Genomic DNA, 17,871 nt, shown 5'->3' on the forward strand with positions numbered 1-17,871 from the left:
AGCTCATTCGTAAAAACTCCAAGAGATAAGAGAGAGACATCAAAAACCTGCAGAGTCGGGCTCTTTTGCTGTTGTTGTTGTGGATGATGTTGTTTTCATGCTCCGGATCCATGAGCCAAAAATCAATTTCATACGCGGTCACCGGATAGTGGACGAATCAGATGTTAAACGAGATAAGAACAGAGTTGTTGTTTTTTTTTCCCTCTCACACCACCATTACCTGTATAGCATATGATCACCTACAACACCTTTAAAGCACCCATACACAGCAATATACGTTACTTCCATTAACACCTGCTGCCACACAAGACTAAAACATCTCTTTCATTGAACACAGTTTTTGGGGGTGCACCGTTCCCAGAAGTACTGCAATACCGGGTCGATGCGTGGAGTGGACGGAGCAAGCCCCTCTTCCATCTCCCAGTTCCAAAAATCAATTTAATATATGGTGCCCGGGTAGGGCACGTATCAGATATTAAACTGATAAGAACAGATTTTTTTCTTTTGACATATTTTTATTGTGCCATTTCATTCATTTATACATCATATCATTTTTACAGAATGTTCACATGCTTTTTTGTTCTTTGTTCTTTTGTTTTTGAAGCGATAAAACAGTTCCATTTGCCCATGTACATATATATATATATATATACATACACATACACACACATATATATATAAATACATACACGTATACATATATACATATACAGTACATATACTTTTTTTAAGTAAAAGAAAAGCATTCTGTTAAAAATAAAAAATTAAGTAAGGTATGAATAAAAAAGGTAAAATATAGAATAAATATACCGATAAAACAATAAAAAAATAAAATAAAAAAAAAAACAGAGTTTAAAAGCTCTCTCTTCCATTGTACAGGAGTGGGTATGTCCTTATAACCATTTTAAACCTCCACTCAGCTCTTCAGAACCAGTCCCAAGGACCCAACCCTTCTGGGCCCGGAGGAGATCCTCTTGAACCGAGGCGCCGCTGCTCCACCTAAGATGTTGGGGGGCATCTACGGGCAGTCAGGGCTCGTGGCTATGGGGACCTTTTCCTGTGAAGCTCTGACCCCCACATCCGAATGGCGACATGCGGTGTAATCCTGCAGCCTTGACTTAGCCAGCTGGATGGTGGCGTGGAGGGACACCTGCATGCGCTTCCCTACCAGTAGGTTTCTGGAGGTCCAAATGGCGTCTTTGATACAGAGGATGGTGAGCCATAGCTTTGATGGTGTTTTAGCTGGTGTTTCATCTTGGCTCACCCCTCCTCTCCCCATAGGGTAGTCTGGGACCCCCCCTACTGGCAGGTACGGGAATTGCTGGGGGCCAGCTGTTGCCCACAGGTCCCTCACAGAACTGCACTCCCAGAGGGCGTGCCTCACGGTCTCGGGCGCGCCACACCCGGGCCGCGGGCAGATGGGATTCTCTGACATGCCTCGGGAGTGCATCACGGCCCTGACCGGGAGGATCTCATGGGCAGCCATCCAAGCCAGGTCTCGGTGTCGGTTATGAAGAGCTGAGTGGGATACATTTCGCCAAACCTTTTGGGCTTCACCTAGAGTGAGCCCGCGCACTGGACACACTTGTTCCCGTTCCTGCACAAGGGAGAGGATAGAGCGGTGGTTGGTTAAAACAGTCACTCTTTCTTTTTCCAAATTAAAATTCTTTAAAAACTTTTTTATATGAGTGTATGCAGGGGGTTGGTCAAATGCAAGTGGTGTTGTCAAGTCTGTTGGTAAAATATTGATGGATCTTAAAAAAGACCCCACCCAGAACCGGGCCATGGCTGCTGTTTTGTCTTGTCTGGATGGGGTCAGGGCATACTTTAGGTGTAGTGCAGTGTATTTGGCTCCTAAAAACAAGTGAGGGTCCGGTACGCCTTTTCCTCCATTTTTTGGTGCTTTCTTCATAATTCCTCTTTTTAGCCTCTCCCACTTGGACCCCCACAGGAAATAAAACATGGACCGGTCCAGAGATACAAGAAAGAATCTAGGGGGGAAAAAAACAGAACATAACAATAAGAACAGTGGTAAAATCACCGCTTTTAGAATTAAAACCTTCCCTTCAACTGTCAGCTGTCTCAGTCCCCAGAACCCCAATTTTTTCCTCACTTTTCCCATCACATCATGCCAATTTCCACTCCCTCCCCCGTCTCTGTCAAATTTTATGCCCAGTATTTTTAAGTCTGTCTTTTTAATAGTGATGTCCAGTCCAACAGTCTTGCTAGGTTCCCATGGGCCATAGAACTGTGCCTGGGTCTTTTCTCTGTTCAGTCTAGCTCCAGACGCTTTCCCAAACCAGTCTGTCAAGTCCATGGTCCTCTGTATTGATAAAACGTCAGTGCATAAAAGGTTAACATCATCCATATATAAAACAGTCTTTGCAGTCAGTCCTCCGGTCCCGGGTATGGTCAGTCCCGTTATCCACTTGTCCGTTCTCAAGACCTGCGCTAGGGGTTCGATGCAAGCCACATACAGGAGAGGAGATAACGGACAGCCCTGACGGACACCGCTGCGTATATCTATCGCTTTTGAAAGGTTCCCATTAACTAGGATTCTGCTGGTTATGTCCCTGTACAGCAATCCCACCCAAGCTAAGAATCTCCCAGGAAAGCCCATTTTCCCCAATACTTGAAACAAGTAATGGTGCGAGACTCTGTCAAATGCTTTTTCAAAATCTAGGTTTAAAACTATCAGCCGAATATTTCTGTCTCTCGCATAACAGATGGCATCTCTTATCAGTACGAGGCTGTCCGTGATCTTTCTCCCAGGGACGGCGCAGGCTTGATCCGGGTTGATCAATTCTGCTAAAACTCTTGACATTCGTGTTGATAAAAGTTTACTAAAAAGTTTACAGTCAAAGTTTAAAAGGGTTATAGGACGCCAGTTTTTTAAATCTGTCTTGTCGTCTTTTTTGTGTAAAAGTGTCATTATACCCATTCTAAAACTGTCTGGAAGTCGGTCGAGGTTATCAAAGTCATTAAAAACAGCCAGTAAGTCTTGTCTTAAAATGTCCCAAAAGGTCAGATAAAATTCTAGAGGGAGTTCGTCATCTCCAGGGGATTTCCCGTTTTTAAAATTTTTTAAGCTTTTGTCCATCTCAAGGAGGTTAAAATCATTTGTCAGACCTGCACTATCTTTTACAGTTTTCTCTATAAAGGTTAGTGTTTCATTTAAAATACCATCATCAATTACCTTTTTTCCATAGAGTTCCTCATAAAAACTTTCTACTACTGTTAAAATACCATTTGTGTCTGTCATCATTTCTCTTTCTTTGTTTCTCAATTTCACCATTGCTCCACCTCTATTAAGTATTTTCTTAAAAAAGTATCGTGTACATTTCTCTCCCTGCTCTATTTCCTTTTCTTTACTTCTCAGAATAATTCCTCTACTTTTAACTTCTGCCAATTCAGACATTTCCTTTTTGACGTCTTTTATTTCATCCTTAAAGTCGAACCCCTGATTAAAAAGATGAAAGTAGCGTTGTAGCCTCTTTTGCAGTCCCACCATTTGTCTATATTCTTTTCCTTTTTTCTTTTTCCCTGCCCATCTAAAAAAAGTCTTGGTCTTTCCCTTCACCATCTCCCACCACTGTGCTCTTGAATCATAGAAGTCTTGTAGGGTCTGCCAATTGCTGTACTGCTCCCTGTATTCTTTTACTATCTCCAGGTCTTCCAACAGGGAGCAGTTTAGCTTCCACAGACCTCTACCTGTTGTCAAACCGGGAGGAAGTGATAGGGTGCAAGATAGCATAGTGTGATCAGAAAAGAAAAGTGGGGTTAATCTGGCATCCAATAAAGACCAGTCTCTGGTAAAAATATAATCAATGCGGGAAGCTCTGGTGCCATCACCACTGAACCAGGTGTGGCCCACATTGTTGGGATGCATGGATTTGAAAACGTCAGTCAGTCTAAAATCTTTTATTATATTTTGCAGTAAAACTGTAGTCTTGTCCTTTTTAAAATCCTCCCCTGCCCCTTTCCTATCTTTCCTCTGTAAAACACAATTAAAATCTCCTGCGAAAATTAAAGGAGTCTTTCCTAGTAAGTGGGACTGCATATCTATTAAAAGGCTGTATCTGTCATTTTTTTCTGTGTTCCCGTAAAAGTTTAAAACATTAAAATCCCTCCCTAAAAAAGTCAAATTGGCTAAAAGGGCCCGTCCGTCTCTTAATATTGTGCTCCCTTTCACCAATATTTGTGTGTTTTTTATCAGGATGGCTACTCCGTCTGCTTTATTTTGATTTGAACCACTCCATAAGGAGGGTCCTTGCTGCCATTGGTCTTCCCACTTCTTGTAGTCTTTTAAAAAGGGTAAGGCACATTCCTGTAGTAAAAAGACATCAGAGGGTTGTGTACTTAAAAAATTTAAAACTGTTTGTGCTCTCATTTGTGACATCACACTTCTCACGTTTAAAGTGGAGATAGTGATGGTCGTGAGCATTAAAATGAGTATAAAAGAAGACAGATACAACATTTTAAAAAATTTAAAAACAACTATCCATTAAAAAACAGATTTCCTTGTAAAACAAACTCTTCCTGCGTTCCCACCAAAGGGGAGGCAGGGGAATGAGTTTCTTTCCCTTCTGAATCACAGGGTGAGCTCCTGGGTGTGGATGATTTCAGCTCAATCGATAAGAAAGAAATCTCATTTGCTGTATGACTTGGGAATAATCTATTCAGGTCGTCTGACGAGGAGGAGTCAGAGAATCTTCCTATTTTATCTTTATCGGTTTCTTTCAAGAGAGGGGAATGTGCCGCTCTCTTTTTATTTATCGATTGAGCACAGGGGAGTTGCTCACTTAATTGACTTTTTGTTTGTAACTCGTCTGTATCCTCCCCTGCATTTTCACTTACCTCTGTGTTGTCTTCATCTGTCCCTTCCATTTGATCTTCCTCACCTTGTTTTACTTCACTCCTTTGCTCCACCCCTTCGTTACCTCTGTCATCTGCTTTCTCTCCACCAATCACAGGGTTTGGCGGGAGATTTGAATCTGGCTCCGCCTCCTCGTTATCCTGTTGCACTCTCTCCTCAACCGCCATTTTGTGTGCTTTAACTTTGTTGGCAAACGATTTGGGGCAATCTCTGTAGAGATGGGAAAAGTCTCCACAAAGATTACACCTTCTGCCATTGGGACATTCGTCAAAAGAGTGTCCAATTTCTCTACACTTGTTACAAAAGACTTTCTGGCATGCTTTTGTTGAAGCATGCCAGAAAGTGCCCCAACTCCCCACATCGCCGGCAGAGTTTGGGCATCCCCTGATAGTGGATGTAGCCCCTGTTTTCTCCCAGAACTATCATTTGTGGCAAATGCCTCAGACCTTGGAAGCCCTGGGGGTCTTCCCATTGCTTAATGGGGACCCTCCAGGCACAATTCCAAATACCGTCTTCATCATAAACCTTCATAGCCTGGCCCCTCACAGTGCAAAATCTTCCCAACCATGTACAAACATCTTCTCCATTTACAGTCTCATTGAACATCCTAACAATAACCACTTTTTGTGTGTTATCAGTTAGTTTCTCCACTTTAAACATGGAGAACTGGGTCTTATGTGTGTCAAAGAGTTGCCAGAAGTCATTTAACAGTGCTGCATTCTTAAAACTCACATCAAAGCCTTTGTTAAAAGGCAGGGTCAGAATGCAATTCAAATCCACGGGGGTAAACCCTAAACATTTCTGCATCAGTTTCCTAGAAAAATCTAGTCTGGACATTTCCAACTTCTTTCCATCTTTTTCTAAAAAACTAAAACGCACGCTGTGGTGCCTCCGCACGCCGGCACGGGCAGCCGACATGTTGGAGGCACCAACAGCCTAAAAATAAACAATAAAATAAAATACAAATAAATAATAATTCAATTAACAATAAATAAATAAATAGATAAAAAATCTTACCTTAATACAGTACAGAAGTAAAAGCAACTGGATCAATGTACCTCCTAAAAGTTGTATGGCTCAGGATACAGGGTGATCTTGAGCCAAGAAACCTCCAAGAGGCGATCGCTGTCTCAACCAGTGACCAGACACTTGATCTTAGCCAAAAGGCCGAGAAGCGATGACACAATGACGCAGAGGCGGGGGAGCCGTCAAAGGCCACGCCCACCTGGGCCGTGGCGAGAGGGTCTAAAGGTCGCCAGCAAACAAGCTCAGCTCACAGCAATACAAGCTCAGCTTGACTGTTGACACCGAAAATGGATCACAGCAGAGCGCACAACACGACACTTTGGAGTGCAACCTGGGATTTTGGACCAACAAACATTCTGCCCTAAAAGTGAGCGGGCAGACCAAAGCGTACGTCGTAGAGACTTGAAACTCTTGAGGGATGGTAGTACCCGCCCGGTCTACAACATCACCAAGGCTCGGCCCAATCGGCCCCAAGGTGGCGCTGCAGCGATCAGAAGTACGAAATGCCTCGTAACTCCTGAACCGTCCGTCGCAGACCCAAGTGTCTTACATCACCGGAATCCTTGGCTCGGGCCGAACAAGACGCAGGCCTCGGATTCGATGGTTGCGCTGGCGAGATTTTCGGGTATTTGGGATTTTGTGAAAAAGCTACTTTTGCACACTAGTCCTAGGTCTTTCGCCCGATCTGACCCAAACCGGTGCAGAAAGATTCCCTGGAGTCTGATTGCCGACAGCGATGGGGAAAAAAGTCGGAATTTCGATTCACGTTGGCGACGGGACGCCAAAACGTTGGGAGTGGGCGAGGCGGGCTTTACTTAAATGGCCATAACTCTCCAACGGAATGAGACAATTACACCCAAGTCGGTACACCTGTGCACGGGCTCAGCCTGTGCTCAGGTGAAAAGGGATGTGGCGACTGGCCACTTGGTGGCGCTGTAAACAGTAAAAACAACAACATGAATACGGCCATAGGCGACTGTATGTCAGGTGATTTTTCACACATGCACAAGGTATTCATACCACATGATAGAACTCCTCATTCGGAACAACTTTGCTTCTAGGACCACTGCTGCCAATAAAAGCGCTGGTTGAATAATGGAGATTATTTGAAGAATGATGAAAAAAAAAACTAAAAAACAGCCCTACTTTTGCAGACTGGTCCTAGGTTGAGAGTTTTACATCTCTCGATCAACCACTGCAGTTCAATTCTCTGGACTTCCTAGGTCGTTAACTACCAGAAGAAGAGGAACTCGAACAATCTGCTCTTTTAACCAGTGTGTCCAGGGGAGAGCGCGAACGCAGTCCCCCACTACCATAAATTATGCAGTCGAGATTCCCACATTTGGGGAATTCGCAGGGGTCAGCACAACCGGAGTGCAATGGCCGAGCCTCGCCCTGGGTGAACCACCTTCCTGATCATGGTGTCTCCCCTGCCAGGTAAGTATGAATTCCCAGGCCTCCCGTCAGAGGCACCGTGTCCCTCTCCGCAATCCTCACCAACGGTCGGACAATCAAACACACACCTGATTCAACTCATCAGCTCATTCGTAAAAACTCCAAGAGATAAGAGAGAGACATCAAAAACCTGCAGAGTCGGGCTCTTTTGCTGTTGTTGTTGTGGATGATGTTGTTTTCATGCTCCGGATCCATGAGCCAAAAATCAATTTCATACGCGGTCACCGGATAGTGGACGAATCAGATGTTAAACGAGATAAGAACAGAGTTGTTGTTTTTTTTTCCCTCTCACACCACCATTACCTGTATAGCATATGATCACCTACAACACCTTTAAAGCACCCATACACAGCAATATACGTTACTTCCATTAACACCTGCTGCCACACAAGACTAAAACATCTCTTTCATTGAACACAGTTTTTGGGGGTGCACCGTTCCCAGAAGTACTGCAATACCGGGTCGATGCGTGGAGTGGACGGAGCAAGCCCCTCTTCCATCTCCCAGTTCCAAAAATCAATTTAATATATGGTGCCCGGGTAGGGCACGTATCAGATATTAAACTGATAAGAACAGATTTTTTTCTTTTGACATATTTTTATTGTGCCATTTCATTCATTTATACATCATATCATTTTTACAGAATGTTCACATGCTTTTTTGTTCTTTGTTCTTTTGTTTTTGAAGCGATAAAACAGTTCCATTTGCCCATGTACATATATATATATATATACATACACATACACACACATATATATATAAATACATACACGTATACATATATACATATACAGTACATATACTTTTTTTAAGTAAAAGAAAAGCATTCTGTTAAAAATAAAAAATTAAGTAAGGTATGAATAAAAAAGGTAAAATATAGAATAAATATACCGATAAAACAATAAAAAAATAAAATAAAATAAAAACAGAGTTTAAAAGCTCTCTCTTCCATTGTACAGGAGTGGGTATGTCCTTATAACCATTTTAAACCTCCACTCAGCTCTTCAGAACCAGTCCCAAGGACCCAACCCTTCTGGGCCCGGAGGAGATCCTCTTGAACCGAGGCGCCGCTGCTCCACCTAAGATGTTGGGGGGCATCTACGGGCAGTCAGGGCTCGTGGCTATGGGGACCTTTTCCTGTGAAGCTCTGACCCCCACATCCGAATGGCGACATGCGGTGTAATCCTGCAGCCTTGACTTAGCCAGCTGGATGGTGGCGTGGAGGGACACCTGCATGCGCTTCCCTACCAGTAGGTTTCTGGAGGTCCAAATGGCGTCTTTGATACAGAGGATGGTGAGCCATAGCTTTGATGGTGTTTTAGCTGGTGTTTCATCTTGGCTCACCCCTCCTCTCCCCATAGGGTAGTCTGGGACCCCCCCTACTGGCAGGTACGGGAATTGCTGGGGGCCAGCTGTTGCCCACAGGTCCCTCACAGAACTGCACTCCCAGAGGGCGTGCCTCACGGTCTCGGGCGCGCCGCACCCGGGCCGCGGGCAGATGGGATTCTCTGACATGCCTCGGGAGTGCATCACGGCCCTGACCGGGAGGATCTCATGGGCAGCCATCCAAGCCAGGTCTCGGTGTCGGTTATGAAGAGCTGAGTGGGATACATTTCGCCAAACCTTTTGGGCTTCACCTAGAGTGAGCCCGCGCACTGGACACACTTGTTCCCGTTCCTGCACAAGGGAGAGGATAGAGCGGTGGTTGGTTAAAACAGTCACTCTTTCTTTTTCCAAATTAAAATTCTTTAAAAACTTTTTTATATGAGTGTATGCAGGGGGTTGGTCAAATGCAAGTGGTGTTGTCAAGTCTGTTGGTAAAATATTGATGGATCTTAAAAAAGACCCCACCCAGAACCGGGCCATGGCTGCTGTTTTGTCTTGTCTGGATGGGGTCAGGGCATACTTTAGGTGTAGTGCAGTGTATTTGGCTCCTAAAAACAAGTGAGGGTCCGGTACGCCTTTTCCTCCATTTTTTGGTGCTTTCTTCATAATTCCTCTTTTTAGCCTCTCCCACTTGGACCCCCACAGGAAATAAAACATGGACCGGTCCAGAGATACAAGAAAGAATCTAGGGGGGAAAAAAACAGAACATAACAATAAGAACAGTGGTAAAATCACCGCTTTTAGAATTAAAACCTTCCCTTCAACTGTCAGCTGTCTCAGTCCCCAGAACCCCAATTTTTTCCTCACTTTTCCCATCACATCATGCCAATTTCCACTCCCTCCCCCGTCTCTGTCAAATTTTATGCCCAGTATTTTTAAGTCTGTCTTTTTAATAGTGATGTCCAGTCCAACAGTCTTGCTAGGTTCCCATGGGCCATAGAACTGTGCCTGGGTCTTTTCTCTGTTCAGTCTAGCTCCAGACGCTTTCCCAAACCAGTCTGTCAAGTCCATGGTCCTCTGTATTGATAAAACGTCAGTGCATAAAAGGTTAACATCATCCATATATAAAACAGTCTTTGCAGTCAGTCCTCCGGTCCCGGGTATGGTCAGTCCCGTTATCCACTTGTCCGTTCTCAAGACCTGCGCTAGGGGTTCGATGCAAGCCACATACAGGAGAGGAGATAACGGACAGCCCTGACGGACACCGCTGCGTATATCTATCGCTTTTGAAAGGTTCCCATTAACTAGGATTCTGCTGGTTATGTCCCTGTACAGCAATCCCACCCAAGCTAAGAATCTCCCAGGAAAGCCCATTTTCCCCAATACTTGAAACAAGTAATGGTGCGAGACTCTGTCAAATGCTTTTTCAAAATCTAGGTTTAAAACTATCAGCCGAATATTTCTGTCTCTCGCATAACAGATGGCATCTCTTATCAGTACGAGGCTGTCCGTGATCTTTCTCCCAGGGACGGCGCAGGCTTGATCCGGGTTGATCAATTCTGCTAAAACTCTTGACATTCGTGTTGATAAAAGTTTACTAAAAAGTTTACAGTCAAAGTTTAAAAGGGTTATAGGACGCCAGTTTTTTAAATCTGTCTTGTCGTCTTTTTTGTGTAAAAGTGTCATTATACCCATTCTAAAACTGTCTGGAAGTCGGTCGAGGTTATCAAAGTCATTAAAAACAGCCAGTAAGTCTTGTCTTAAAATGTCCCAAAAGGTCAGATAAAATTCTAGAGGGAGTCCGTCATCTCCAGGGGATTTCCCGTTTTTAAATTTTTTTAAGCTTTTGTCCATCTCAAGGAGGTTAAAATCATTTGTCAGACCTGCACTATCTTTTACAGTTTTCTCTATAAAGGTTAGTGTTTCATTTAAAATACCATCATCAATTACCTTTTTTCCATAGAGTTCCTCATAAAAACTTTCTACTACTGTTAAAATACCATTTGTGTCTGTCATCATTTCTCTTTCTTTGTTTCTCAATTTCACCATTGCTCCACCTCTATTAAGTATTTTCTTAAAAAAGTATCGTGTACATTTCTCTCCCTGCTCTATTTCCTTTTCTTTACTTCTCAGAATAATTCCTCTACTTTTAACTTCTGCCAATTCAGACATTTCCTTTTTGACGTCTTTTATTTCATCCTTAAAGTCGAACCCCTGATTAAAAAGATGAAAGTAGCGTTGTAGCCTCTTTTGCAGTCCCACCATTTGTCTATATTCTTTTCCTTTTTTCTTTTTCCCTGCCCATCTAAAAAAAGTCTTGGTCTTTCCCTTCACCATCTCCCACCACTGTGCTCTTGAATCATAGAAGTCTTGTAGGGTCTGCCAATTGCTGTACTGCTCCCTGTATTCTTTTACTATCTCCAGGTCTTCCAACAGGGAGCAGTTTAGCTTCCACAGACCTCTACCTGTTGTCAAACCGGGAGGAAGTGATAGGGTGCAAGATAGCATAGTGTGATCAGAAAAGAAAAGTGGGGTTAATCTGGCATCCAATAAAGACCAGTCTCTGGTAAAAATATAATCAATGCGGGAAGCTCTGGTGCCATCACCACTGAACCAGGTGTGGCCCACATTGTTGGGATGCATGGATTTGAAAACGTCAGTCAGTCTAAAATCTTTTATTATATTTTGCAGTAAAACTGTAGTCTTGTCCTTTTTAAAATCCTCCCCTGCCCCTTTCCTATCTTTCCTCTGTAAAACACAATTAAAATCTCCTGCGAAAATTAAAGGAGTCTTTCCTAGTAAGTGGGACTGCATATCTATTAAAAGGCTGTATCTGTCATTTTTTTCTGTGTTCCCGTAAAAGTTTAAAACATTAAAATCCCTCCCTAAAAAAGTCAAATTGGCTAAAAGGGCCCGTCCGTCTCTTAATATTGTGCTCCCTTTCACCAATATTTGTGTGTTTTTTATCAGGATGGCTACTCCGTCTGCTTTATTTTGATTTGAACCACTCCATAAGGAGGGTCCTTGCTGCCATTGGTCTTCCCACTTCTTGTAGTCTTTTAAAAAGGGTAAGGCACATTCCTGTAGTAAAAAGACATCAGAGGGTTGTGTACTTAAAAAATTTAAAACTGTTTGTGCTCTCATTTGTGACATCACACTTCTCACGTTTAAAGTGGAGATAGTGATGGTCGTGAGCATTAAAATGAGTATAAAAGAAGACAGATACAACATTTTAAAAAATTTAAAAACAACTATCCATTAAAAAACAGATTTCCTTGTAAAACAAACTCTTCCTGCGTTCCCACCAAAGGGGAGGCAGGGGAATGAGTTTCTTTCCCTTCTGAATCACAGGGTGAGCTCCTGGGTGTGGATGATTTCAGCTCAATCGATAAGAAAGAAATCTCATTTGCTGTATGACTTGGGAATAATCTATTCAGGTCGTCTGACGAGGAGGAGTCAGAGAATCTTCCTATTTTATCTTTATCGGTTTCTTTCAAGAGAGGGGAATGTGCCGCTCTCTTTTTATTTATCGATTGAGCACAGGGGAGTTGCTCACTTAATTGACTTTTTGTTTGTAACTCGTCTGTATCCTCCCCTGCATTTTCACTTACCTCTGTGTTGTCTTCATCTGTCCCTTCCATTTGATCTTCCTCACCTTGTTTTACTTCACTCCTTTGCTCCACCCCTTCGTTACCTCTGTCATCTGCTTTCTCTCCACCAATCACAGGGTTTGGCGGGAGATTTGAATCTGGCTCCGCCTCCTCGTTATCCTGTTGCACTCTCTCCTCAACCGCCATTTTGTGTGCTTTAACTTTGTTGGCAAACGATTTGGGGCAATCTCTGTAGAGATGGGAAAAGTCTCCACAAAGATTACACCTTCTGCCATTGGGACATTCGTCAAAAGAGTGTCCAATTTCTCTACACTTGTTACAAAAGACTTTCTGGCATGCTTTTGTTGAAGCATGCCAGAAAGTGCCCCAACTCCCCACATCGCCGGCAGAGTTTGGGCATCCCCTGATAGTGGATGTAGCCCCTGTTTTCTCCCAGAACTATCATTTGTGGCAAATGCCTCAGACCTTGGAAGCCCTGGGGGTCTTCCCATTGCTTAATGGGGACCCTCCAGGCACAATTCCAAATACCGTCTTCATCATAAACCTTCATAGCCTGGCCCCTCACAGTGCAAAATCTTCCCAACCATGTACAAACATCTTCTCCATTTACAGTCTCATTGAACATCCTAACAATAACCACTTTTTGTGTGTTATCAGTTAGTTTCTCCACTTTAAACATGGAGAACTGGGTCTTATGTGTGTCAAAGAGTTGCCAGAAGTCATTTAACAGTGCTGCATTCTTAAAACTCACATCAAAGCCTTTGTTAAAAGGCAGGGTCAGAATGCAATTCAAATCCACGGGGGTAAACCCTAAACATTTCTGCATCAGTTTCCTAGAAAAATCTAGTCTGGACATTTCCAACTTCTTTCCATCTTTTTCTAAAAAACTAAAACGCACGCTGTGGTGCCTCCGCACGCCGGCACGGGCAGCCGACATGTTGGAGGCACCAACAGCCTAAAAATAAACAATAAAATAAAATACAAATAAATAATAATTCAATTAACAATAAATAAATAAATAGATAAAAAATCTTACCTTAATACAGTACAGAAGTAAAAGCAACTGGATCAATGTACCTCCTAAAAGTTGTATGGCTCAGGATACAGGGTGATCTTGAGCCAAGAAACCTCCAAGAGGCGATCGCTGTCTCAACCAGTGACCAGACACTTGATCTTAGCCAAAAGGCCGAGAAGCGATGACACAATGACGCAGAGGCGGGGGAGCCGTCAAAGGCCACGCCCACCTGGGCCGTGGCGAGAGGGTCTAAAGGTCGCCAGCAAACAAGCTCAGCTCACAGCAATACAAGCTCAGCTTGACTGTTGACACCGAAAATGGATCACAGCAGAGCGCACAACACGACACTTTGGAGTGCAACCTGGGATTTTGGACCAACAAACATTCTGCCCTAAAAGTGAGCGGGCAGACCAAAGCGTACGTCGTAGAGACTTGAAACTCTTGAGGGATGGTAGTACCCGCCCGGTCTACAACATCACCAAGGCTCGGCCCAATCGGCCCCAAGGTGGCGCTGCAGCGATCAGAAGTACGAAATGCCTCGTAACTCCTGAACCGTCCGTCGCAGACCCAAGTGTCTTACATCACCGGAATCCTTGGCTCGGGCCGAACAAGACGCAGGCCTCGGATTCGATGGTTGCGCTGGCGAGATTTTCGGGTATTTGGGATTTTGTGAAAAAGCTACTTTTGCACACTAGTCCTAGGTCTTTCGCCCGATCTGACCCAAACCGGTGCAGAAAGATTCCCTGGAGTCTGATTGCCGACAGCGATGGGGAAAAAAGTCGGAATTTCGATTCACGTTGGCGACGGGACGCCAAAACGTTGGGAGTGGGCGAGGCGGGCTTTACTTAAATGGCCATAACTCTCCAACGGAATGAGACAATTACACCCAAGTCGGTACACCTGTGCACGGGCTCAGCCTGTGCTCAGGTGAAAAGGGATGTGGCGACTGGCCACTTGGTGGCGCTGTAAACAGTAAAAACAACAACATGAATACGGCCATAGGCGACTGTATGTCAGGTGATTTTTCACACATGCACAAGGTATTCATACCACATGATAGAACTCCTCATTCGGAACAACTTTGCTTCTAGGACCACTGCTGCCAATAAAAGCGCTGGTTGAATAATGGAGATTATTTGAAGAATGATGAAAAAAAAAACTAAAAAACAGCCCTACTTTTGCAGACTGGTCCTAGGTTGAGAGTTTTACATCTCTCGATCAACCACTGCAGTTCAATTCCCTGGACTTCCTAGGTCGTTAACTACCAGAAGAAGAGGAACTCGAACAATCTGCTCTTTTAACCAGTGTGTCCAGGGGAGAGCGCGAACGCAGTCCCCCACTACCATAAATTATGCAGTCGAGATTCCCACATTTGGGGAATTCGCAGGGGTCAGCACAACCGGAGTGCAATGGCCGAGCCTCGCCCTGGGTGAACCACCTTCCTGATCATGGTGTCTCCCCTGCCAGGTAAGTATGAATTCCCAGGCCTCCCGTCAGAGGCACCGTGTCCCTCTCCGCAATCCTCACCAACGGTCGGACAATCAAACACACACCTGATTCAACTCATCAGCTCATTCGTAAAAACTCCAAGAGATAAGAGAGAGACATCAAAAACCTGCAGAGTCGGGCTCTTTTGCTGTTGTTGTTGTGGATGATGTTGTTTTCATGCTCCGGATCCATGAGCCAAAAATCAATTTCATACGCGGTCACCGGATAGTGGACGAATCAGATGTTAAACGAGATAAGAACAGAGTTGTTGTTTTTTTTTCCCTCTCACACCACCATTACCTGTATAGCATATGATCACCTACAACACCTTTAAAGCACCCATACACAGCAATATACGTTACTTCCATTAACACCTGCTGCCACACAAGACTAAAACATCTCTTTCATTGAACACAGTTTTTGGGGGTGCACCGTTCCCAGAAGTACTGCAATACCGGGTCGATGCGTGGAGTGGACGGAGCAAGCCCCTCTTCCATCTCCCAGTTCCAAAAATCAATTTAATATATGGTGCCCGGGTAGGGCACGTATCAGATATTAAACTGATAAGAACAGATTTTTTCTTTCGAAAAAAGTTTATTGTCACATTGTTTCATTCCATTCTTTCAATATCCATTTTTTCCTTATAAAATCACATTTTTGCACATATCTTAAAACAACAAAAAGGACATAAGTTACAGTTAAAAATCAGTTATGTTGATGTGTTGTGTAAAAGTCCATGTATGTTGTGTGTTGTTTTAAAGTAAAGGTAAAATGGATTAAAATAAAATAGGAATGCAAATATAAAACAATAAAACAATAAAATATGCCAAATAAAACATCTCTTGTACAGGATCGAGGGTGAGTCCCTATCAAGAATGTCCATTCACTCCAGGTCTCCAGAACAGGCCCCAGACTCCTCGCTTCCAGTGCCCAGCGGAGATCCCCTCTCCTCCGGCCCGCTGGCCCGCTGTTCCCGTAGCCAGAGTGGTGAGGGTGCATCTACGGGCGGCCAGGTACGGTGGCGGCCGGGACCTTCTCCGTGTGACCTCGGCCCCCCCATCCGAATAACGACGTGCGGCCCACCCTGCAGCGTTGATGTTATCCTCTGCTCGCACGCGTGGAGGGGGACCGTCACGCGTTTCCCCACCAGCAGGTTTCTGGTGACCCAGATGGCATCCTTGATGTGGTTGAGGGTGAGCCAGAGCGAGGCAAACGTTGGTGGTGTCAACTCCTTCAAGCCCTGACCCACCCCCAGGATGGCGAGCTTATAGTCCACCTGGGCCCCACCCGCTGGCAGGCACGGGAAAAACAGGGGGCCTGTCTTGGCCCACAGGTCCCGCGCAGCGCCGCACTCCCAGAGCAGATGTTGAACGGTCTCCGGGGAACCACATCCGGACCGTGGGCAGGTGGAGTTTTTGGCCATGCCTCTGGAGTGCATGACCGCCCTGACCGGGAGGATCTCATGAGCCACCATCCACGACAGGTCCTTAAGCCTGTTCTGGAGAGCTGGGTGGGCTGCGTTCCTCCAAACGTCTTTGGCCTCACCTAGTGTGAGGCCTGGAACTGGACTCACCGATTCTCGATCCTGCACAAGAGAGACGAGAGACTTGTGATTAGTTAAAACAGTGGCATCATTTGTTTCTAAAAGATATTTCTTTAAAAATTTCTTAATAAAACTATGCTCTTTTGACAAATTAAAAGACACTGGACTTTTAAGATCAATGGGTAAAATTTTCAAACTTCTTAGGTATGACCCCATCCAGAATCGGGTCATGGCTGCTGTCTTGTGTTCTCTGGATGGGGTCAGTGCATACTGGATATGGAGGGCGGCAAAGCGGCTGCCTAAAAACAGGTGGGGGTCTGGGAGGCCTTTCCCGCCATTCTCTTTTTTCTTTTTAACGACCTCCCTCTTGATTCGTTCCCACTTGGACCCCCACAGGAAATAAAATACCGCCCTCTCCAACTTAGCCAGGAATCGTCTTGGGGGACTAAAAACAGAACAGACAAGTAAAATTAGTGGTAAAATCACTGCTTTAAAAATTAAAATCTTGCCTTCTAACGTCAGTTGTCTTAGTCCCCAAAAGCCCAGTCTTTGTCTGACTTTCCCTAACATGTCAGTCCAGTTTCCTGGTCCTCCACCCTCCCTGTCAAATTTTACTCCTAAAATTTTCAAATCCTTTTCTTTAAAATCCAAATCTAGTCCTCCTGTGTCCACGTCGCCCCACGGCCCGAAGAGCAGGGCCTCGGACTTACTCCTGTTAAGCTTGGCGCCCGAGGCCCGACCGTACCAGTCAGTCAAGTCCATTGCTCTTCGTACTGATAAAAAGTCAGTCGCTAAAATGGTCACGTCATCCATATATAAAACGCAGGTCGCCGTCAGTCCACCAGTTCCTGGGATATCTAGTCCTTTAATCCATTTATCCCTTCTCAAGATCTGTGCCAGTGGCTCAATACAAGCCACATACAGAAGGGGAGATAAAGGACACCCCTGACGGACACCGCTGTGGATATTTACAGCTTTGGAAAGATGCCCATTTGCAAGAAATTTGCTGCTTAAGCCCTCATACAGCAGTCCCACCCAAGCTATAAACCTCTCTGGAAAGCCCATTTTTTGCAGTACCTGAAGGAGGTACTGGTGCGAGACCCGATCAAAAGCTTTTTCAAAGTCTAAATTTAGGACTACAAGCCTAATGTTTCTGTCTCTCGCATAACAGATGGCGTCTCTGATCAGTACCAGGCTGTCCGTGATCTTCCTGCCGGGCACAGCGCAAGCTTGATCCAGGTGGATTACGTCCTCTAAAACAGTCGACATGCGTGTAGCTAAAATCTTACTAAAAAGTTTACAATCATAATTTAAAAGAGTGATTGGTCGCCAGTTTCTCAAGTCAGTCTTGTCTCCTTTTTTGTACAGTAATGTAACTATCCCTACTCTAAAGCTGTCTGGAAGTCTGTCAAGAGTCTCAAATTCTTTAAAAACTGTAAGTAAGTCATGTGCTAAAATGTCCCAGAAAGTCAGATAAAACTCAAAGGGGAGTCCGTCCATGCCCGGGGACTTCCCCTTCTTAAAACCCTTT

The 17,871-nt window shown here is 44.4% G+C and overlaps 4 non-coding genes and 1 pseudogene across 4 annotated transcripts; all 5 read right to left on the reverse strand.

Moving 5' to 3' along the window:
* Positions 1-341: 341 nt before the first annotated feature.
* On the reverse strand, positions 342-527 carry LOC143727422 (U2 spliceosomal RNA). Its single transcript, XR_013199487.1, has one exon. It is a non-coding gene; the product is annotated as a U2 spliceosomal RNA (small nuclear RNA).
* A 6,656-nt stretch (positions 528-7,183) lies between these two features.
* Positions 7,184-7,347, reverse strand: LOC143726794 (U1 spliceosomal RNA). Its single transcript, XR_013199024.1, has one exon. It is a non-coding gene; the product is annotated as a U1 spliceosomal RNA (small nuclear RNA).
* Positions 7,348-7,781: 434 nt separating this feature from the next.
* LOC143727423 (U2 spliceosomal RNA) lies at positions 7,782-7,967 on the reverse strand. Its single transcript, XR_013199488.1, has one exon. It is a non-coding gene; the product is annotated as a U2 spliceosomal RNA (small nuclear RNA).
* Positions 7,968-14,620: 6,653 nt separating this feature from the next.
* On the reverse strand, positions 14,621-14,784 carry LOC143726795 (U1 spliceosomal RNA). The gene has a single exon (XR_013199025.1). It is a non-coding gene; the product is annotated as a U1 spliceosomal RNA (small nuclear RNA).
* A 434-nt stretch (positions 14,785-15,218) lies between these two features.
* Positions 15,219-15,395, reverse strand: LOC143727404 (U2 spliceosomal RNA; annotated as a pseudogene).
* Between the last annotated feature and the right edge of the window lie 2,476 nt (positions 15,396-17,871).

The sequence above is a fragment of the Siphateles boraxobius genome, unplaced genomic scaffold (genome assembly GCF_051911475.1).
Source record: "Siphateles boraxobius isolate OS27281-9 unplaced genomic scaffold, OSU_SipBor_1 77, whole genome shotgun sequence".
NCBI lineage: Eukaryota > Metazoa > Chordata > Actinopteri > Cypriniformes > Leuciscidae > Siphateles > Siphateles boraxobius.